Source organism: Passer domesticus, chromosome 4 (genome assembly GCF_036417665.1).
Source record: "Passer domesticus isolate bPasDom1 chromosome 4, bPasDom1.hap1, whole genome shotgun sequence".
NCBI lineage: Eukaryota > Metazoa > Chordata > Aves > Passeriformes > Passeridae > Passer > Passer domesticus.
Genome location: NC_087477.1, coordinates 39502825 through 39526164, shown reverse-complemented (window position 1 = coordinate 39526164; position 23340 = coordinate 39502825). Strand labels below are relative to the sequence as shown.

Sequence of the window (23340 nt, the reverse complement as noted above, 5' to 3'; positions counted from 1 at the left end):
TCTGCCAGAACCCTTCTCTTCCTGACACCTGACTATCACAGGCACTCTGCCTTTCTCCTGGCAGCAGCCTCGTTTATCCACTTGTCTATCATTTCTCCAGGTGTGGAGATACAGAATGCCTGTCTGCACTTGGAGAAATCAAGAACCAGCAGATGTGCCCATTGGGATTAATGAGCAAAAGCAAGAGATGGCAAAGCAGAAGAGTCTCTGGTGCATAAAAAGCACTCTTAGCACTAGAGGATGCCTCCCTGCTTCAGTGCACCCCCACTTACACCTCCATGAGCCCAAAGTCCCTAAACACACCAGATTTCCTTCAGTGTATTCTGGTACCTCTCTCTACCTTGACTGCCATCTGGCTTCTGGAAATCAGAGCTGCTGACAGCAAAATGTTTATAACCAACCTATAGCACAACTCCCACCAACAGCCAGTCAGCCCAGAGTCATCTTTCTGCTGCTCATAAACAGCCCCAATGAGAGCAAAAATAAAATCTCACAAATGCTAAATTTTATAAATACTTCTGATCATTACTCACTGGCCTCATAAATCTCTCACACATTAGACAGTTAGACTAAGAGGACACAGAAATTTTGCTCTTAGTGCCATAAATCTTTCTCATGTTCTTTCTATGGTTATAATAATAGAAATTTATTGTTGCTTTCGTTTCTTCCCATATTCTGTGTAATTAATCTCGATGTGTTGCCATGTACATCAAGAGACAGTACATTTTGTGCCTGCCCATTTCTATTTTTTTCAACAGCAAGTCCCATCTGAGTTAATATATTGTTTTATATTATATATAACCACTGACCATAACTCAGAACACAACACATTTTCATTTTGTTGCCCCATTATTTTTGCAGTAAGTCGATACGATATGAGGTGAAGCGTGCCTTGCTCAGCACTTATTGATCTGTCTGTTTGCCCATTGCTTACATCAAAACACCACTTGTCAGCTCTGCTCTGTTATGATTATCTTATCACACAGGAAGTGACAGCCTCAAAGAATAAATGCTAGGCAACATCCAAGGTCAGGTGACACCAAAAAACAGCCCAAATTCTTTTGAGCAAGGCAAAGATCAGCATCTAGTGCTTCAGGATCAAGTCTCCTTTTTATGCAGGGCACCTCTTCGTTGCAATCAAAAGCAACTATTCTAGGTAAGGGAACACGTCAACCAGCTCTTGCAGCACTGAGGCTCAATGTAGGCATGGTGGTAGAGTCACAGTACTCCAAAATGAGAGGAGCCCCATGGACCACAAATTATAAGATAAGCTGTCTTAATTTTTTCGTTGAAAAAGGAATTTGGAGTTTACCCAAAGCTTGTCCATCTTCCTATAAGGAATGCTGCCCTCATGGGAGATTCCATGAGTGGAGCAGAAATATTGTGCATTGGTTTGGACTTTTTACATCCTCTGCAAGCGCTTTGCAAACTAGAAAAGCACAACCCTGCTTGCGAGGACACTTAGACCTTTGTGTGTCAATTTAGCATAACAATAACACTTTGGACCAGGATCAAATGCCCAATATGTCACCTCAGCATATTCAATGAACCAAAATAGCGCATGGTGTTCATCTATCTTGCCCTGGCATCATGTGATGACACAGATGAGCAACAAAAATCACTGCCCCCTCTTTCCTGTGTGTTTCTCTGTCTCCTGCAGATTTCAGCTCTCAAGAGCTTTGAAATATATATTTGGCAAGGCAACTCTGTTCTTTCATAACTTGAAGCAGGGCAGTGCCTGAATAAATGAATATGATTAGTGAACCCTTGCTTAAAGGATCGATCACTTTGCCGATGTAAAAAAGAGCTGTGAGAGACAGATGCCAACTGCCCATGTGCTGATGCATTTTGGAGTTTGTCAGCAGCAGGGGAAAGTAGGGCTGTGAGTGACAGCAAAGCTTCTTGAGGATTTGGGTCATGTTGTTTTAAAATTCCAGACAGGAAAGATTAAAATTTATGCCTGGATTACTGATTGAATGAAATAATGTACCCTCCTATTTGAAAAATGGCAAAGGCCCAGTAGCAACCTCCACTGTACAGTTATCCTTCTACATGAGGGTCACAGTTTGGAGCAAAGAGATTTCCTGTACCTGGGCTTCTGCACAAGGGTGAGCCTCTGCACAGAGAGAAACTTACTACAAGGTGGTTCAAAGGAAAGAGAACCCAAAGTATCCCCTGACACAAAGGGAATCTAGGGCACTGTGCAGTGGCAGTGTGGAGAAAAGGTGAAAACCCCTAGACAGAATGTGTTCATTACCCTCTAACAGATTATCATCTGTTTCAATCCCATGCTTTGGAGGCACTAGGCAAGATCAAGAGATGTCGCCAACAATCATAAGCACCCAACAACCACAACACAGGGGTCACAAATCCTTGCATGCTGTACTAAACACCTTTTTTTTTTTTTTTTTTTTTTGCCATCTCTTCTGTGGAAAAACATGCAGAGGACTTTCTGGAATGACAGCCAGAAAATTGGCATGCAACGGTGGGGAACACATTCACCATGTGAGGCTCCATGCACTGTGTCAGAGAGCAATGTGGAGTACATAACTTCTGCTTCTCTCAGTCCAAGGCTGCAAAACAGGTTTAGAGTAATTCATTGACACTGTGCAACGCCAGCACCCAGAAACTCAACAGTTCACATAAATACAGACCCAAATTATTTACTGTAACATGCTTATAAAGAGGAACTGAAGAGCATTTCCATGCTCTGTATGCTTTTCCTTATTTGTGTGGGTTTTTAAATAGTCTAATCCAATACATTACAGCTAAATCTGATGAGGAAACAGCTGACTAGAGTTGACTGGTATTCCTTAATTTACAAGTGTTTGATTTCCCTTTAATGTGCTGGATTTCGAATTGCAACCTATCCTATGTAGAAGAGGCGAACAGCAAGCCTGTTAGCTAAAGGAGCAAGAAAAAACTGAGAAAAAAGAAAAAGCTGATAAGGAGCTCTCTCCAAAGCTGTAACCAAAAAACCCAAGAGAACTAAGAAAAAAAAAAAAAAAAAACAAAAAAAAGAGAGAACTTCACAGCTGCACAAAATATTTTTTAAAAGTTAGTTAAGTCACTATAACTTTTCACCAATAGTGTTATGTTGATTTATTGTATCCAATAGTTAAGAGTAGAAGAAACATAAACAATTAAAAAGTATATAAAAAGTTAACTATGTTCAATAATAAAGAGTTACCATCTGAAACTGCTTGTAATCTCTACTTTGTGTCGTGGCCGCCTCAACAACAACAATCCTATCCAAGTTGCAGCCTACATGGTTACAGAGCAAGGGGAACTCACATTCCTTCCCTCACCTGCTCTGCAGCCTGATCCCACCCTTACAGCAAAGCCCACTTGTGCCCTATACAACACTATGCTTTTCCCTTTGATGCACACAGTTTTCCTACCATTTCTCTCCCTTAAACTTCCCAGCTTCAGCCTTTGAGTTTCTCTTTTTTGAGAGTTCTTGTTCTCTATCAGATGGTCTTTGACTTCAAGGCTCTCAAAAGCTGCCAGCAGCAATCCCCTACTGCAGTTTGCAGAGAACATGGGCAGCATCCTTTAAACACACTTCTCCACCAGAAAAATGAGTGGCTGCTGGCACTATGCTACTTGCATTGCCTGGTGTTCCCATCCCCTGGGAGGATGGAAGGGAAAGGTGCTAATGATACAATGTTCATTTTGCAGCTGAAATGTACTTCCAGGGGGAGGTAATCTAATTGGTGCCATATTACTTTAACAGCAAAATCAGTGACAGGAACATGCACACTGAAGTGCTTGGTCATTTGAGGAGAGTTCATATGAACTGTGATGGTTGGGCTCATTGCTGTGAGCTCTGAGAAAATTAGATAGAGGTGAGCTAAGAAAGAGGAAATCCTGAACTAAACTAAAGCCTGTGTGGATCCCAGAAAAGCTCAGTAAATTTTCTCTCTTATTCTTCATCTATTGGGATGATTTTTTTTCAAAACTTGTAGCTCAGGATCTCTGATCTAAACACTTCACTTTCTGAAGCCCTGGGGAAGCTGGTATATGGTCGGAGGAGTCTCCACTAAAATTGATCTTGCCTGTAAATCAGTGCAAGGCATGCCAGGGTGCACCAGTCACTGTGGGTCTGCGGATGTCCTTTGGGTGTTTAGCCCTTGGCAGCTCTGTGCAATGGGAGCACCTCCAGCCTCCTGGCTCTGATGGCACTGAAATGGTCAGAAACCACAGCCCGGCTGACAGAGTGCAGCTGAGCCTTCATTTGAATACTCACAAGGGGGAAAAAAGGGGGGAGAAGTTCTCCTATTCAGTTCGCTCCTTCTATTATTCTTCTTCGCACATGCTGCGTTTGTTTTTGTCATTAGGTTTCCAGTGTCCCTAATAAGATATTAATGAGATGCTAATTCAACATGCAAATTACAGGAGACTGGCATGGTAAGATTGCTATATTTAGAGCCAGAGCAGGATTTTAATGGCTGTCTTCACCCATCTTGTGCCTTTTGTCAATTGCTTTCTTACTCCAGTGAGCAGTCTCACATCCCTGAAGTGTCTAGGTGACCTTGGAGGTTAGGAAAGAGACAAAAAATCTGGACTATATTTCCATAGTAGTAATGAGAAAATCTCACTATGTTTCAAAGACACTGTTAAAAGGAAGCTGCCTTCTTTGGAAAAAAAAAAATAAAAAAAGAAAGGCCTTGGAGCCTTGCCCATTCAAGAGCAATAGCAAGGGGAAGGGAGAAATGTGGCCAGGAGATGCTCTTTGCCACACTGCAGGGCTCAGGAGTGATGCCAGGATCCAGGTCTGACTCCATCACACAGCCTGGTCTGGAGGAGCGGAGCAGAGGAGAGGGATTTATATATGTATCCTGTGGTCCAGCACACACAGTGTAACCTGTCCCATGGCCTGAGGCACAGTCAGGAGCTCTGCTCCATAGGCACAGTGTGAGTTTGCTGCCTTGAGCTCACAGCAAGCACACCAGTAGTTTGCTCTCCTAAAATGAAATGTTCTCCTAAGAAATCAAGCAAGCTGAGTGCTCAGGTGTTGAAGGATGCTAAATACTCAGGATGACACCATCCATTCCTACCACCTTTGCATTCCCATGATGTGCATCTCTCTTGATCAGTGTGAAAGAGCACATTCTCACACAGAACATGAGGGCCAGCTCTGCAAGTCACACTAGAACTTGAGGCTTCTATTTTGTCACTTAGAAATTAAGGATAAACTCTTCTATTTACAAATGTTGTAGCACCACAGACTACAAGAAGAGATTTTTAAACACAGTACCTTTAAAGGTGCTTAAGCCTGAGAGAAGGCCTAGGTAGTAAAAGCAACATGCCCTTTCTTGCCAGAAGATGTAATCAAGTACCTCACTTCAGAGGTTATCATGACAGGCTTGCCTCTTCAGAAGCTCAATAACTATGTCCCACTGCAGTTCAGAGTCTGTTTTCAGAGTGCTGGGACACCCTGTCCTGAAGCAACTGAATTCTGCTTCTGATCATACCAAGGGCCAAGTCCTTCAAACTACTAACTCTGGAATACTTTTAAGAAGAAACTGATTTTTTAATTATTATTACTGAAAGGTACCAGCAGCAAACTATCTAATTTGCTGTCACCATGTTATCATGTGCATATCAGATACCCCCAGCTTCATGACAAGTGCACATCCAATACCTGCCAACAGTCAGTCCCACTCACAGAGAGACTTTTGCGTGCTTCTCAAAAGCCTAAAATATCTTTTTCCAGTCTATACGGAGACATGTAAAGGGACACCCAAAGGGACTGGCTTAAAAAGTTGCTGAGTCCCCAAAATGGCACTCTCAGGTTGTAGAAACCAGTCACAGCCCCTGCACCACATCTGCTTGGGCAGGCATTGCCTCATTCAGTATTTGCAGCTTCAAGTACCAGGCTTCTGGCTCACAAACAGCATTTTTAGTTTTACTCTATTTTTAGATATTACCCTGAATTTCTGGCTGGACCTCTGCTTGCAGACAGACGGCCCCATTGCTCTGATGCCTCTTACAGGTTTTGATCATTTGCATCAGCCGAGAAACTGGCTCCTATTTTATGGATTTTTTTCCCTCTGAATAACGGTCTCCAGACTAAAATGGTACCAAAATCTCTGCAGACTTCTCCTTCCCCCAGTGGTTTCAGCTGTTTTTATTGCTCTGAGGCACCAGACAGTTTTGTTAATAAGAGTAAATCCTTTTAGCCTCTGGTTAGTGCAGGTTGTGCTGTGATTGACAAGGTAATAAAAGTGTTAATGAGAGAAACTGGCACAGCCAGAGATCAATAGTTGCCAATAAGAAAAACAATTCTGATACTTAATTTTGTAGAATTCCCCCAAAGCAGTTGAAAATACATCACAATCGGTCTATTTTATTGTTTAATAGATGTTCTCTCCCTGGTGGTCTCAGATAGAGATCAAATTAACTGGAGATTGGGTGAAATGGCAAAGAAGAGAGGAGGATTCTTGTTCCTCCCAAGTTTGCAGGACTGTTGGGACATGGAGCTCTAGGGCAAAGCCATTTCTGAAATAAATGTGTTTGGGGCTACCTTTCCAATCCAGATGATTTCCCAAATCACTCCTTTCTGCACATTTTTTCTGCAGCACAAATACAGGGGGGGAAATAGCACACAATGACAGCAGCAGTGCCAGTGGTCACATTGAGGTTACGGCCAGATCAACCATAATGAAAATGCTGATTCAACGGTGCTGTCCCAAAGGACAAAGATACAGGTATGCTGAAGGAGTCAGGGAAAATGCCCTTTGGAAAAGAAACAGTTTTAAGATTAGTGCCAACCTGGGATTATGAGAACTAATCAGCGTGGTAAAAACAGATGAAGTGCATACAACTTGTACCACAGATTAACATCAGTTTCTTGCTAACAGGCTCCCACAGACAGCACGCCCTGTGTGGCCCTAAACACCCTATAACATCCTAAACCTCCTCTCACAAATCTGTCTGGTGCCAGATGCATATAAAAGCCTAATCTCATTTCAAGTGCAGCTGTTAAACAGGAGAATGTGTGCTGGCAGTAGGAAGCACTGCCAAACTGGAAATGCAGTGAGGGGAGGGAACCAATTTCAAGAAGGGCACAGAAAGGCTGTAAGTCAAATGAAAGAGAAACTGCTCTGCATTTGGGAAAGTATGGAGAAGGGGAGAAGGACCGGTCTTTAACCATACAAAAATGACTGTGAATACATTATCCAGAGGCTGGTTGGATTATGCATGGATGGCAAGACTCTTTGGGCAGCTTAGTGACAGCAGCTTGTGCGGTCCCACTGGTTGTGCACAGGGAGTACCAGCAAAGTCACAGTGAAAGACAAAAGGAGGCCTCTTCACGTGGGCTGTGCTCATGGGGCACACTGCTGTGAAGCCCCTTCTCAGGCAGGACAAAGAAATTGCCAGTCCAGTTCTGACAGCAATATTTGTTATATATACACATTATTATGACACAAAATTTCCATCTCTACCCCTGTGTTATGAGGGGTTTGAGGCATTTTGCTGAACTGTGGTACAGAGAGGAGCAGTGGAGGACACTGGTACAGGGCTGACTGGATTCTAAGCCCATCAGTCACAAAAAATTGGTGGCAAAACTTCACCTGTCTTGACAAACAGCAGAGCCTAGGCAAAGTTGAAGGCTTTTAGAAATAACTTCACCTTTTTTTATGTGTAGGAATGATATTCAGGCTCTAACGTAGACTCTTCTAATATTACATCTCACAGATGTCTATGGGCTTTAGGGCAGGCACCGAGAAGCTGGCAAATGCAGATGCTCTCACAGTGATAAACTTGGGCTAATTCAGCTGCACAGGTATGCAGAAAGCAGTATAACAGAGAAGTGTTCTTTCCTGAAAGTTTTGGAGTGAGATCAAAGGTGTTATGAGCCATGCTCTCACCTGGCAGGAAAGGAGTCGTGCCTGAATTTTCCAGCTTGGGCCCTTAACTTTTTGACTAAAACTGCACGGAGCCAATCTGCAGGTCCAGTTGGGCAGGCAAGGTCTCCCAGTGCAGTCTCTGACAAGGTAAGAATGGATTTCTGTGGACTAAATACAACTATAGTAGAGCCCAAAGAATAGGTAGATCCAAATCTGTTTTTCCTTGCTCCTCCCATCCCATAGCATAATTAAACAAATATTCCTGCTGTAAAGAGGGGAATAATTGGAATCAAAGAGCATGAAGGGAGAGATCAGCATGAAAGGATACCCAGATGAAACCAAGGGGTTTGGCTTATCCCTTTGGCTTTATCCCCCTTTTCTCATCCTGTCTGTATTAATGTGGTGCTAAAACCTTATTGTCTGACTGCATTATTATTAATGACAACTGGTATCCCAGAGGTCAGGGTGGCACTGCAGCTTGCCATTCACTTTAATTATCGATGCACATCACCAGCTTCAGAAATAAGAAGAGATAAGATGAGGATTATTGAATCCCATCTTATGCTGTGTGCTATCGTACACTCTACATCCTGATCAGTTCCTATCAGCTTTTCTCAGCTCACTGTGGGAGGGGAGGGGTAAATCAAGGTTTCCCTTTATGTTTTCATAAAATTAAATTCTGCCCACATCTTTACAAATGTGGCCAAAACAAATTCTGACCATCACATTAATGGCTACATCTGCCCAGTGACTTGGCTTGTGACCACAATATTTAGTATTTTGCTCTTTAGATATCTAATTATAAAGGTATTTAGCTCTTTATGAACACAAATATTTACATGTGTCTGCAGTAGTTGTTGCTGTACTTCAGGATATCACTGAGACAGATACAGCTGTATGGCTTAGTCTCCTTTGGTGGGAATAGATTAGACTAAAGAGAACTTAAAGATGTAGAAAAAATTCACCATTCTCTGATAAAACACACCATTCACTGTCATTTTACCCAGATTCAACACTGAACTAAGCAAGCTGAATCAAAACAGAGGAGGGAATGGTTTTTTCAGACAACAACAAAAAATAATATCTCAAGTGTATGAAGTATTTTCACAGCAGAGTCCTTCCAACCCAAAGAGCCATCTCTTACATGGCATATTCAAAGAGAGAGAATTGCTGGGTGAAAATAAATTAACAGATTCTCTGCATCAGCAGAGAGTTCATTCCACATATTGGGCCTTCCACTATAATAACAACAATGTATTATTCATGGAAATGTATGCAAAAGCCAAACAAGAGGACCTATCCATATGCACTAAATACCCATGCTAGTTTTGAAAGGCAGCTCAGAAGGAATGGTCGCCTTTTATCTATCCTGTCATTTACACGCCAGGTAACTCAGCTCTCAAGTTCCAACAGATTGCACGCTCCCAAAAGTAACTCATCATGTTTGTTGGTGATAAAACAAGATTAGGAGAAAGGGAGTTGGAATAAAGCTTCCTGTGGGGAACACTGCCCACACCAGTATATGGCTTTTCCCCATTTTCATGCAAGGCACAGGTAACCTTGTTAAGTTTTTTATACACCTCCAATTATGATCAACAGGCAGGTAAGCCTGCCACATGAGCTAAAGAAAAGGTCTTTCTGAACAGAAGCAATGAAATATATATGTTACATATATATATATACACACACACTGGCTCAGCTTTGCTCCCTTTCAAAGCATGATGATTACCTCTCACAGTTGCAATGACAAGAGGCGCCTTTGGCAATCCCACAGTCCCCTTCTCCTTCTGAGAACTGGCAGAATGAAGGGGAAGAAAAGCCCAGAAGCCTTTTTTAGCCTCCTTATTTTTCTTTGTCACATCATTAAGGGTCCAATGAATCTCCAATTAAATTTCCCTGACTGCTGTCACCATTTTGATTGATAGGTGTCCTTGGATCAACCTCAGCAGGGCATGTTGTTGCACTGAACTCCCCCTTTCCTCTCACCATCCATTATCAGCCCCTTGTCATCATTACCTTCACATGTCAGTTCATTTACCACAGAAACGGTGTCACCAACCGATAGGGGAAATAGAAAAACATTTGTTACAAATAGGGAAAAACATTAATAAATCAGGTTGGGCTTCAGCCTGAAACTCATGGAGAAATAGTTTATCTCTGGTGTGCTTGTTCACCAGTTGCCCTCATATAAAACTCTAAACAAAACACATACACACACATAAATACTCATTCTCAGAAGGAACAAACAAACAGGGCAGAGCTGTGTGCAGATAAAGCTAAAACAGGCTTTACAGCTTTGGACTTTCTTCATTTTGAACCCCCAAAAAATCTGGATCTTTGAGTTACCTTCAAAACCCTGACACACTAACAAGATTTAAGCTATAGATGCGAAGAGTCTGCTACTGACGCTATCTGGAGATTTTCTACCAAAACAGTTTTTCATCAGAAAGCAAACACTTTGTCAAAATTAAAGCCATTTTTATAAAAAAGTTCATTTATGATGAACCCCTGATTGCAAAAACAAACAAAAAGAAAAAAGAAAAAAGAAAAAAAATCAGGAAGAGGGATATTTTAGGTTTCTAGAAATCTAGGTTTCTTTTTTTTTAACTTCATCTGTTTAGAAACCTTAAAATAAAAAAAGGTATCATTAAAAAATGAAATGTACAAAGCACAATATAAATTTTTTAATTTGTGGAAAAAAGTATTTAATTTTACTTTACATTTGATTCAAAAGTTACATAAAGATTTTCTTCTGACTTCAGCAACTTTGGATCAGAATTTGGCTCTATTTAGGAACTCTTCTGAACTCAGAATCTATCTACATGGGGTGAGAGCACCATTCTGTGTTTGGCATTAATGCAAGGAACTGTGCACACAGATTTCAGGTTACATATGTACTGACCTAGCTAGGACAATAGCCAGGTTTTTGTTCCCTGTTTGTTCAGCATCTTGTGGAGTAAGAATCTGTTTGTGACAGACATGCCTGTCCCTGCTGTGATTTATCATATAAAAAGGTCTTTATACATTTCACACCAAGGACTATATCCCCAAGGACTGACACAGAACCACTGCTGCAATCCCTCATCTTTTTTTCTCTGATCACCATGAAAGGACGGAAACACTCCTGGAAGCCTGGCAATTGACAACTCAGCAGGGAAGGCCTGCCCTTCAAAAACAAATAAGTAAAACCAGAACAGCCTTACTAAACTATTTGTAAATGAAACCCAACTGCAAGTGTTCAGCAACACACTATCATCCCCATTGCAGCAACAGCTCCTGGTATGGGAGGCAGCCAGCACACACTGCCCCAAAACCCTTAGGGCTCAAGGAGCCACAGCTGCCTCTCATTTGCATGAGTTTCAACCTTTGCTAGAGTTTTATCCACCACAGTAAGAGACACGTGTGTCCCTGAAACATACTGGACAGTTTTACCCAAGATCCAGTCCAGTCCTTACCTGTAGTTCCCACGAGCTCCATCTATTCCCAGGAAGTCAGCCAACCTCACATCAGGGGAAGACCAGCTTTTCCCTTAGGAAATGTTTGGAAGACCATCTCAGCAATTAAAAAGCTTCACTGCTATTGAAATTAAGAGGATTAATGCTTTTAAACCCCAGGGATCCCTGGTTCATCAATCCACCAGCACACACTTTTTCCTATCTGCTTATAACTAATTGTAGCCGATGCATCCAGGAGCAGCAGGACAGTGAGTTCACACGGGGCAAGGGCTGCTTGGTGAGCAGAGGCTGCAGGTTTGCAGAGGCTGCTCCAGAGTGCCACAGCACTTTGCAATTTGCCCTGATTTATTATGCAATTAGCAGTGAGTGCATCTCCATGCACTGCAAGAGACAACACTGGCAGAGCTCAGTTTTTAAAGCTGACTTCGTACTCAGGCACTTAAATAACTGCCCTGGTTTTCTTCACTGGTTTTAATGCGAATTTTGTCTGAAAATGAAGGTAACTTCTACAGCTTCTCAATGCAGAAAATCTCAATCAAAGACCACAAAACTATGAGCCATGATTTTAAATGGATGAGTTTCATGTAGCCTCATCAGTCTGAATGCTACAGACACAGAGAAGAAACTGAGTTTACTGTACAGCCACAGTGCAAATGCTTACGGTGGAATGGAGATGCATAGACAGACCAGAGATGAGGAATTCCTGTGGGAAATTAGGTAGTTATAAAAAAAAATCAAGTAGCTATAAAAACCAGATGCACATGGAGATGTGGAGAAAGATTTCAATATGTATGCATTGACCATGATAAACACTGGGCACACAAAGGCTGGGTGAACCACATGGCTGCTCCCCACACCCAGACCATGGCACCAGGTGGCAGAAGACAGGGTGAACATAACCTTGCAAATTGCCCAATTTTCTCTGTACTTGCTTTTGTTCAGCTGAAATCCTCTATTTATGGCAAAACTCTTAATTCCTGGGCCCCTCACAAGATGGATCAGAAAAATTACAAAGTCACCCACTGCATTTCTACTGAATATTTGTTCCAGTGCTGCCGCTTGCTTGATGAAAAAGGGAGATGGGGCTTTTTTGGATGGGTATTCTGAGGTCTCAGAGAGTGACCCAGCTTCCAAAACCTATTGAATGTGCCCTCAAGGCAGCTTCCTTTTCCTTTGCCATTCACAGCAGCATCTCTGTTTTAATTCTTCTGTGCGTAATTGAAACCCGCTAACCCAGCAAATAATTTTGTAGGGTAGAATCACTCATTTTTGACTAAAAAAACTTCTTGTAGCTCTTACAGGAGCATGGGCAAAACAAAAGCACAGAGAAAAGAAAAAATTAAGTTAATCCTGGACAAGAGTGTCCAGAGGTGAACTAGAGCCTTTCACCAATAGGAATGGGATGTAATGCTGCTCTTGCTATCACAGGAAAAAATTCTGCTACCACAATGTGTCTTTTTCCAGTGTTTGTACATTTCTTCCTCTCCTTGCAAGCAAACTGAGAAGATTAAGATACAGAAATGCCAAGCTGCTAAAAGAGCCAGACCAGACATCAGAGAAATAAAAATGAAATAAAACCCAACTGCACATACCTTTTAGTGCAGATGTCTGAATTGCAGTCAGGAAACTAGGGAAAAGCACCAGAGGGATGGGAGAGCTCTCCCCAGCACTGCAGGCCTTGAGAAAACCCTGGGCTGTCCTTGGGCATTGGGTGCTGCGCGCATTTTCCTCTTGCTTTTTCTCAGGCCATCAGCTTGACCACATGAAGAAGAGTTTACTTAAAAATAAACCAAGCAATAATTCAGCCTTTTCAAGATAAAAAAAATTAAAAATCAATGACCATTCACAGTCTTAAGACCACATCTGTCAAGAAAGATCGGCAAGCTCTTCCCTCCTGCAAAGCCAGGCTGCCCCTCAGGTGAGCCTCGGCACGGCAGCCCCACCTGGGCCCCTGCGACACCTGAAACAAGGCCTGAAGGAGAAGCTCAGCTGGAGGACATTTTTAGCCAGCACTAGGAGGAAAAGCAGCGTGTTTGCACTGCCCTCACACCTCCGTGTCGATGCAGACGCCGGCCTGAGAAGTGGAGCTCCCTGCCAGGTCTGCTGGCTGCGCGGCAGCCGCACACCTGAGCGCTGCACAGCGCCTTGGCAGCCTCGGGGAAATGCGCTCAGAAAAGGGCAAAAAGCCACAGCGAGGAGTGAGGGGGAAATGTGAAAACAGCCCTGAAAGCACTGTGGGTGATAGTAAAAGATTTTAAAATAATAGAAAATTCGGGGAGTTAGAAAGAAAGCTAGGCTTAGTAGGGCCTGGGAAAATGTTAAAAGTAGGCCCTGGGAAACATTAGGCCTTACGTTTGCCAGATCATGTGAAACTGCACCTGCGTAACCAGTATATGATAAATTATATAATTGTTAGATGTGATGATTGTTTAGATATAATTATTGTCTAATCGAAGAAGAATCATGAGAAACTATGTTCAAGGGTTTGAGGGGGGAATCACAAGAAACCTATGCTTGGATGAAATCAATGTATACAATAGAACAATGTAAGTTTAATAATTAATATGTAAAGTATATAACGATAGAATATAAAAACATGTTCATCCCAAACCCCTGGCAGAGTCAGATTTGGGTCTGTACCCCTGACACCCAGAGCTCTTCAATAAAAGCACCTGCATATAATCATTCCATGATTATGTGTTCCTGAACGCTAACATGAGGAGAGCAAAAAGAGGAAGGGCAGAAGGTGATGCCCCTGCAGCCAGTGGAGCAGAAGCCCCATGCCTGAGCTGAGAGGTATTTCCTGCAGCTGTGACTTATTTAAATCAATCATCATTAAATTATCATTTTTGAGAGATGGAAAACAATTAAAAGATTATTCCTGATGACTAAGCAAGCCTAAGTGCCATGAAAATTAGTTGTTCAGCACCATCACTATCAAAAATTAAGTTCACTTTGGATGTGAAATCTATCTGATGAGCATGGTGAAAAAAATGGAGTATTAATTTAGGCAAGTGAATAAAATAAGAATTTTTTTACTATCTATCAGCTCTTTATCGGGGTATCTGCTGTCAAATTAAGAAGTGCAAAGGCGAGTGAATCCAGAGAGAGGAGGTCTTGTCAAGTTCAACTTTCCTGGACCTCACTCAGCTCAGCACAGTTCAAATCACGAAGAGAAACCATCAGGAATTACTAAAAAATAATTGATTGCAAAGGTCTTCTGAAACTATTTCCCAGTGTTAGATTAAGAGATTTTATATTTTTTCCTCACACACACACCAAACTAAAGCCCAGCCAGGAAGATTTTTAAGTGTCTGAAAGCTACAAACAGTGAACAGGGAATTTCTTACCCAGTTATGCCTGCAGCTGGGCTGGAAACTTTTAGTCTGAGTCCTACCACACGCTTCAGAGAGCACAGAGCTTTGCTATGAAGACTTAAGGCAAAAGGACACACACCACATCTCGGTGAGCTGATTCCAGAGGTAATTTCCTCATTGTTAAAATCTGCCTTTTGTTTTGTAGCCCTCAACTTTCAGCCTTCAGATCTCAATGCACCCTTGTGTACTTGACTGAAGAGCTCTTTAGCTAAAGAAAACATGGCTACATTCAGTCTTTGATCAATTCACTTTCTGGTTATTTCTTTGTCAAAGGGTATGGGGAGAGCTTCGGTGAAGCTCCTACATCTTTCATTGTGAAGGGCAATCATGGAAAATGCAGTGTTATTCCACAAACATCTTCATAGAGGCTTGATACAGACCTTACCCTCTTTACTTTACACCTCTTTTAAAAGACTGTCATTCAGCCATACTTTCCTTGAGGACATATAATCACACTAAAAACAGAAGCTGGGCACTCCCCCCATATTGGCACAAGAGGCCAGCTATTTCCCAGCTCTGCATCTTACAGAATTCAGGGAACCTCAGGCAGTGATCAGAAGGAGGTTAACACAGACCAAACAATTAAAAATATTCAAATACACAACACAGAGAATTCTACTAACTTTAAAGCACTGATTCAATTAGCAGCTGGTGGTTTGGGTTTTTTTCCCCTTAACTTAATTCACTTGTAATTTCTTTTTAATAATAACTAAAATGAAGGGTACCCCTCAGCTGTTTTTATGAAGGAAGGCACAGACAGGAACAGTTTGATGTCCATTTCATTGCAATAGTGAGTAAAAGTGCAGATAAAAGAAATTTATGCATAATTATTATCACCATTAACACCATCTGTCATCATCCAAATGTGCTGGTGGGTATACTGTTTATATTTTTTTCATATACATATAAACACACACAAACCTGGATATAACCACCCCGAGGGAGCAGATTCTTTGGGACAGAGCATCTCTCTTTGCTGTGCTACTGCAGCATCACAGTCCCAACTCTCTTGGAGCTGCTGGCTGCCCTGGTAACATACCCACCAGCACTCAGGGGAGACAACAGATGCAAAGCAAGCCATGGCTCCCAGCCCCTCCGGTCATCTAAGGAGGCAGAAGGTCCATAAGGTGACACCAGACTCAGACTTCTCTTTCTAAACACAAAAATAATGGTTTATATACATTATATCCAGCTCCTGAAGGGAAATGCCTCCTGTTTTATTCTAATCCCATGATGTCCCACAGCTGTGCCTTTGAACTAGACTTTTTTTCCCCCATTGTTAAAGAGTCATGACATTTTCTTGATTTAGCACTTGAGGGTTTGTTTAAAAATATGAACCACCTAATTTGTAAATCTTAACCAGCAACACGAGCCATCTGTGCATATTTATAAAGTACACTGGCTGGAGATACATTAATGATGGAATATGGCACACATGCATATTCCTGCTTGGGATATATTTTTTAAATGCTCTTTTTCTCCAGAGGAGGCAAATGACTAATTGCTTCTGTTGTTTAGGTGCTTGAAGTGGAAAATGGGCATTTCTGCTGTTCTGACTCCTTTTCCAGGTGTTAAGTCCACACATGTACAATAAACGTAAAGTAATCCACAAATGTTCAGACCTTGGCAAAAACTCCCTCTCTGCCCTCTTGCCCCTAGGCTAGGACTAATTGCTGCCTGCATGTTTATGTCAAACTGTCCCATATGTTTTATGATTTACTCTTGTGAAATGAAAATCGATCTGAAAACATGTGAATGAATCCAAGGTTAATCACACTTCTGCTACTGACTCCAACTTCCCTGCTGCACACCTTCAAAAATAGGGGTACTGCCCATGTTTTATCCTCATCAAAAAACAAATTCAGGTTCCTAAAGCATTATCTCTTTGGAATTTAAATAACCAAAGACTAACCATGATGCTGAAACAACATGATAATATGCTAAATTGCCAGGAACTTTCCAGGTGCTCCAGTCCTGCTCTGCATACTGGAAAAATCAAGGCCAAGCCATGAATTTCTGCTCCCATACAATCCTAATAACAACCTCAAACCAAGAGTATCTCACCCATTTTCCCTGGGCTTGCTCCAAGGCCTCCTGTGTCCTGGGAATTCATGACAAAAGCAATGGGAGCTGTTGCTGAGAGAGAGAGAGAGAGAGAGAGATGTGGTCACAGTTCTTGTCTTCATGTGGTGAATCTGGACCCCTTCACTGAGCAATCCCAACACCAGGAAAGAGCATTGCTGACTCTCCTTCCAAACATTATAGCTGTGCTTGAAGAAGCTAAAGATGCATTTGGCCAGGCAGGTAAACAAAAGAATTTTGTGTTCCTCCTTCTATTCCATAAATAAATGTATGCATTGAAAAATGATGCATGGTTGGACTGACCCTTTCCAGCTCATTGGCTGCAAGAAAGTATTTTGAAAATTACTTTAATACATATTTACTCAATGGACCAGAATGATTCACTTCAGCACGTGAATATGCCTTATTAAAAACTGCTTACACACAGGTTACTCAAACCAGACCTTTTTTTTTTAACTCTCTAAGGCATGTATGAAATACCGTGTTCATTACATGTAAGTCTGGGAAACCATTATTTCACCTATGTTCTCCTAGAGAAATGAGCATGACTTAAAAAGAGCAGGATAAAAATGACTGCAATGAGTGCTGCAGATGCTATGAACTGGCTGGAGAGAGTCTGTCTGTAACTGAAGCTGAGTGATGAGCCAGCCTGGGGTGGCAAGTTTTTAGCAGGGCCTGTTGTGATAGGACAAGGGGGATTTGCTTTAAACTGAAGGAGGGTAGATTCAGACTAGATACAAGGATGAAATATTTTACCGTGAGGACAGTTAAACTCTGGAACAGGTTGCCTCTTGTATTTTCAGGGCAACCCCGACAAAGGCGAGGAAATGAAGAGTTTGGCTCCATGTTCTCAGAAGGTTAATTTATTATTTTATGATTTATATTATATTAAAGAATACTATACCAAACTATACTAAAAAATACAGAAAGGATACAGAAAGAAAGCTAGAAAGATACTAATGAAAAACTTGTGACTCTTTCCAGAGCTTCAATACAGCTGGCCATAATTGGCTAATAAGTAAAAACAATTCACATGCAACCAATGAAACAATCACCTGTTGGATAAACAATCTCTGAACCACATTCCAAAGCAGCAAAACTTAGGAGAAGCAAACAAGATAATTATTGTTTTCATTTTTCTCTGAGGTTTCTCAGCTTCCCAGGAGAAGTATCCTGAGGAAAGAGATTTTTCAGAAAATATGACGGTGACAGCTGCCAAGACAGGTCATAGGTGCCCCATGCCTGGGTCAGGCAGGATGTGATTTTGAGCAACCTAATCTAGTTGAAGATGCCTCTGCTCATTGCAGGGAAATTCGCCTGTAAAGGTCCCTTTCAAATTAAAGCATTCTATGAATCTCTTTCTTCCCACACTCCATATAAAGCTTCCTGCAGAGGGTGCAGCCCCCCAGGGAGCAGAGACACTTCTGCAAAATGTTCCAAAAAGGCTCATTTTTCAGTGGGATAAGAAAACCTTTCCATTATGCTCATCCTCTGCGACAGGTCAGCCCACCCGCTATGTGAGCCTGCATCTCATGATGGGCTGGGGCCGAGCAGCCTCGGGGAAAAGTGCCTTAATTGCTGGTAATGCAATAGCTCCACTTAGCACCATCAAAGCCATGCAAAAATGGAATCATTCAAAAACATTTGCTGGATACACAGCTAGGGAGCAGCCAGCTGTGTTGGCATGTTGCTCCATTAGTTAACCACTGGGTCACATATCTGTGACTACAGATGGCTTTTACATCCGCACCTCTTAAGCAGCATCTGATACCATGACCGAGCACAGGCCCAAAGGGAGGCATGCAGTCATTCTGACCAGAAAGACTTTTTCCTTTAAATTAAACACCATCTCAGGCAAGTCATCAGAAGGTTTTTCTGTGCCTCCATTAGACCCAATGGAAACAGCCTTCCTCAGCTCCAGCATGGGAAGCACTACCCATCTGAAATTCAGGTGCAGCTCTGCCTTGCAAAGTCCAAGGATGGGCAAATAGAATTATCTTTCCCCATCAATCTCTCACCAGCACCCCAGGACACCCACTCTACCTCCCATGGAGTACTTCTAGTATGTTTCTTAAAGACATTTTTTCTCCAACTTCCCTTCATCTCAGGTTTTTTTCTTCCAGGCATCTCTAAGGAATCCACAGCCTCCAGGGGCATCTGCAAAAATTTCACCATGCCAGTATTTGCAGTGTAAATCTGCTGGGCTTAATGCTGACACAGCTACAGCTGCTTAGCTGTTGGCTGCACAGGGAAGGCAACACAGAAGATCAGAAAAGTGCTTTGGTCTACCTGAGCCAACATACCAGCAAAGTCAGTGACAGCACAAAATATGAAAGCAGAATAGTCCTACAAAGAGACCCATGGCATCAACTCACCAAGTACCAATGCAAAAGTATTCACACTATGGATCCTGCTGTAGGCCAGGCACTCTGTGGCACAGAGAAGAAATGGAGCAGATGACAGACTCATGGTCCCTGTCTCAATGAACTTACACAGGCTTTGACAAATGCCTTGGTGAGCACCTGTGGTCTCTCATCCTCATCCTCAACCACAAGCTAAGTGTCCAAATGCCCCAAGTTTATCAGAACTTCTTACTTGCTTGAATATTTTGATTCTTAGGGTTATATAGTGAAGAATTGTTTTGTTCAAGGAGAACAATGATGGGTGTAAATTGCATAAAGCTCTTCAGAATGTATTTCCTTATTTGCATGCTTCTCATGCAAGGGAAGCCACATATGGTAGCAAATATTTTACAAAATCTATTCCACTTGTAGAATAATCCCCTAAATTATTCCATGTTATTAAGGACCCATGGTATATAAAATGTGAGCACTACCATATGACACACTTCAGATTAACCAAAACAATTTGTTTGACTCAAAATGAAACTTCTCACTCCATGTTTGAGGACAGGCTTTTTATATTGCTGAAAGCAACTGCTCCCAGAATTGAAAACTGGGGCATTTCTTTTTTATTTCCCCATTTCACCACATTTCCATATACTAGTTGAAAAAATATGTCCTTTCTTTCATGCAAAACTGCTTCCAGGACAGACTTGGAAATAGAGCATCAGCCCAAACTGCATTCTTATAGCAAACACAGCCCTCACTCCAGCACAGGTGACACATATGTGAGGAGAGTTTTGCTTTCTTCCCACATAAATATTTAACTGGCTCAGACCCAATTTGCCTAAAGGATCAAGCCTTCTCTTCTCATTGATTGCTCTGCTAACTTCTTATTAGTGCTGGAGATCATCTCCGTGTCTTTAAAAAGGAAGTTGGAATAACCTTGAAAATGAAGAAATATTTACTAGGGAGAAAGAGGAATGAGGCTTCAATGTTGAGAAGAAAATTAGTCTGAAATCTTCAGACTAAAGCAGGATGGGAAATGGGGAAGTTCCTGGGGTTTTTTAAGAGTTCCCAACCAAACAAAATTTTTTAATATGTTTTTTGAAGTTATGAAGTAGGCTACCTCCCATTTCACTAACAGGTCCACCAAAAAAAAAAAAAAAAGGAGAGGTTTAAGAGGATGCAATTTGGTTTCAGGGTAAGAAACAGACCAGCAGTTAGCTTTTGAAGATAACTATGTTGCTGGATGCTACACAAACCTGTCCCTTAACTAATGCCATTTACTGAGAATGTTGTCCTTTGCATGTCCCTTTCAGTGCCGTGCCCATGGGATTACACATTGTATGATTGCTTGCTGAGATTTTGCAAAAACATGGACAGGATATGGGGTCTCAAACCTGGAAAAATACAAGTGCAGAGAAATTTCCAGAGTCAGGTCTGGTTTGGGATGTTTGTCCAAAACCAAGTGATTTTAGCTCAGCACTGTGTGCTGATCCTTCCCCCTGATCCAAGTCAGAGCTGTTACAATATGCCACTTGAACATGGGCAGAGGGAAATAGATACTCTCAGCATGAATCCAAGGGCTCAGAGGGGCAGATAGGATGGACACAGCTCCAAACTGCTGCTGGAAACAGGCTCCTCACTGCATTCACCTCCATCCTTAAACAGGTGTTTTTCTCCAAGGCATCAACCCTTTTCATCTCACAACCTTGTGGAGATAAACTTGGCACTTGGTATATTTCTTTGGTTCTTGAATCTGTCAAAATTCATCAAAATTTGCAAGAACTGTAGAGAAAAGATAGGCAGACATCCTGTCCCAAAGACCATATTTAAGATAGTTTGGCTCAAAATAACACATTGCTCTTCTCAGCACATGCTGTGTGCAGGTCTCTAAAACAAACAATTTAATTTCTAAAATCCAAAAAATAATTCTTCTGTGGTAAGATTAAGAAGCAGTCAAGAAAGCAATTCTTCTGGGAGGAAAAAAAAACACAGCTGTGAAATAACCTTTAGGGGCTTTAGAAGGAGGGCTTGATCTTAGGTGATACATGTGGTCCTGCCTGGAGAGATGGTGCTGGATGACTTAGCTGGGGCTCATTCAAAAATCCCTGGTTACCAGCATCTTCAGTGCCAGCAAACATGTGTTGGAGCCAGGCTTTAATCGAGAGCTCAGATAAAGAGCATGTTTTCCACTGGGGAATTGGGGTGGCATAAATCTGTACGCTTAACGGGTTTGAGTCTCCAGGGTAGGCATGCTCCCATTGCAAGCGCTTTCCTTACAGCTAGATAAAAGCCTCCCATAAATAAAGCTTTGAAATCTTCCAGGAGAAGTTAGCTATACAAATTTGGGCACATGAAGCTCAGTGTAAGCAATAATTCCACAGATTTTTATTAGAAAGTAGATATATGGGAGCAGCAATGCATGATAAATCAACATATCTGCCTCTTTACTGGCTTTTATGATAGGCATTAGCAGTAGTGACTGTCACAGAGATCATAACAGCTTTATTTTCACCATTACTGTAAGACAAAATCAAATATAAGCAGTTGATATTATTTTTTAAGTATAAAATCTTTTCCCTTGCTTTGAAGTGGTGACAGAATCATTCCTGGTAAACATAAAATTTGAGGGGAGGAAGGAAGTGGGGAAGAAAGGAAGGGTTTTTTTGGAAAGATTTTTTTTGAGCCTTGGAGGCAGCTGACATGTGACTTGCTCAGTGCACAGCCATCACAGTGTCTCCCTGACAAATTGGGAGGTTTGGCATTATTGATGGCAGCACAAGGACTGATTACTTCTCCTATAGGGCTCTGGCAGGAGTTTTGCTGTTGCAATGTGGATATGACCAGCACAAAAGTGTTTAATCTTTTTCAGTTTTCTCCTTGAATAAATCAGCTTATATATATAATCTGATTATACATTTAATATAAACATAGAAATTAAATAGATAATTGGTAAATAGGGCTTTGGCAGCAAAATTATTTTAATACAGGGTTAGAGAGGCTAGACTGTCTTAAAAAATATTTCTCTCTTTCTAGGTTAGGATTTAAAAGACAATTCCAGGACTTTTCAACTTAAACCTAGATCTGTAAAAGTCCAGGCACTCAGCTCTGACTGGGAACTCCCTGGAGCTCTTTACAAGCTTAAGGAAGAGCAGGCTGTTTTGTTGGTATCAAAGTAATGTGGCCTTGCACCCTTCTTCATCTGCTCACTCAACATGTCCTATGCAGTGCACAACTTGGTGAGCTGATGCCAAATGGATGTTTCATTTTGCAGCTGCTCTTTATGAATTCCCATTGTAGGCAAGACTGGAAGCAGTGTCACATAAGACAGTGGCACTGCACAAGGTGAAAGGTAATTTTATCCACTGTTTCATCTTCCATGGCCACACTCATCATAATCCCACCTGTTTCAGAGTCTCTTGCCTTCCACAAAACGACCCGTGCCTACCCTGGGGAATCATCAGACACATAATTGCAGTCTTCCCCCTTTGTGGTTAGTCCTGCAAAATAGTGCTTGGTCCATCTGTTGCTGCTGACACTGTAGAAATGATGCTGTGGAGTAATTACAGGAGGGGACACTGGGAGCGGGGAGCTTCGCGCGCGCTGCTCTCCCACGAGGTGCGCAGTTGCGAAGCAACCTGACACATCTGCCAGGGCTGTCTAAGAAACTATTAACCAGTTGCTGCCTCCTGTGCTCAAGAGCTGCAGGCAATTTCACAGTAATCGTTTCTCGGCTTCTTCCACGCAGGCAACCGTGGTGCCGAGATACCGACTTAAATATGTATCGCGGAATGGCATCCTTAATAGAGGCTTTACAGGAGCAAAACGTGTGTGGGTAATCTGCAAAGGCTGCCTGCAACTGACAGCTTCGTTACTGCTCTGAGGATGCACGGCAGGCACCGCGAGCAGGGAGCAGCCATGGGAATGGGCAGCTTTGATTCGCAGGAGTGGTTCTGCAGCCCACCTTCAAGGGCTCAGGGGTAGAATCAGAAGCATCTGTGCAGGGAATGCTTAAAAGTGCAATATTATTGCATGTGTTGGGTTTGCATGGCCAGCTTGGACAGTGTGCTACAGGGGTGGCTTCTGTGAGAAGCTGCCAGAAGCTTCCCCCATGTCCAAGAGAGTCTGTCCCAGCTGGCTCCAAGACAGAGCCACTTCTGAACAAGGTGACAGTGATGACAGGAGTACCTCAGGATGACAGATTTAAGGGGTGAAAGTTACC

The 23340-nt window shown here is 42.1% G+C and overlaps 1 protein-coding gene and 1 long non-coding RNA gene across 2 annotated transcripts in view; both read right to left on the bottom strand.

Annotated features, from left to right (window-relative positions):
* Positions 1–23340, bottom strand: part of CENPC (centromere protein C) — a 200740-nt gene that overhangs the window by 138498 nt on the left and 38902 nt on the right. The gene's annotated exons all lie outside the window — the stretch shown is intronic.
* On the bottom strand, positions 1904–13453 carry LOC135299004 (uncharacterized). Its single transcript, XR_010361021.1, has 3 exons — positions 12904–13453; positions 11312–11384; positions 1904–2573 (listed from the first exon to the last, which is right to left on the bottom strand). It is a non-coding gene; the product is annotated as an uncharacterized LOC135299004 (long non-coding RNA).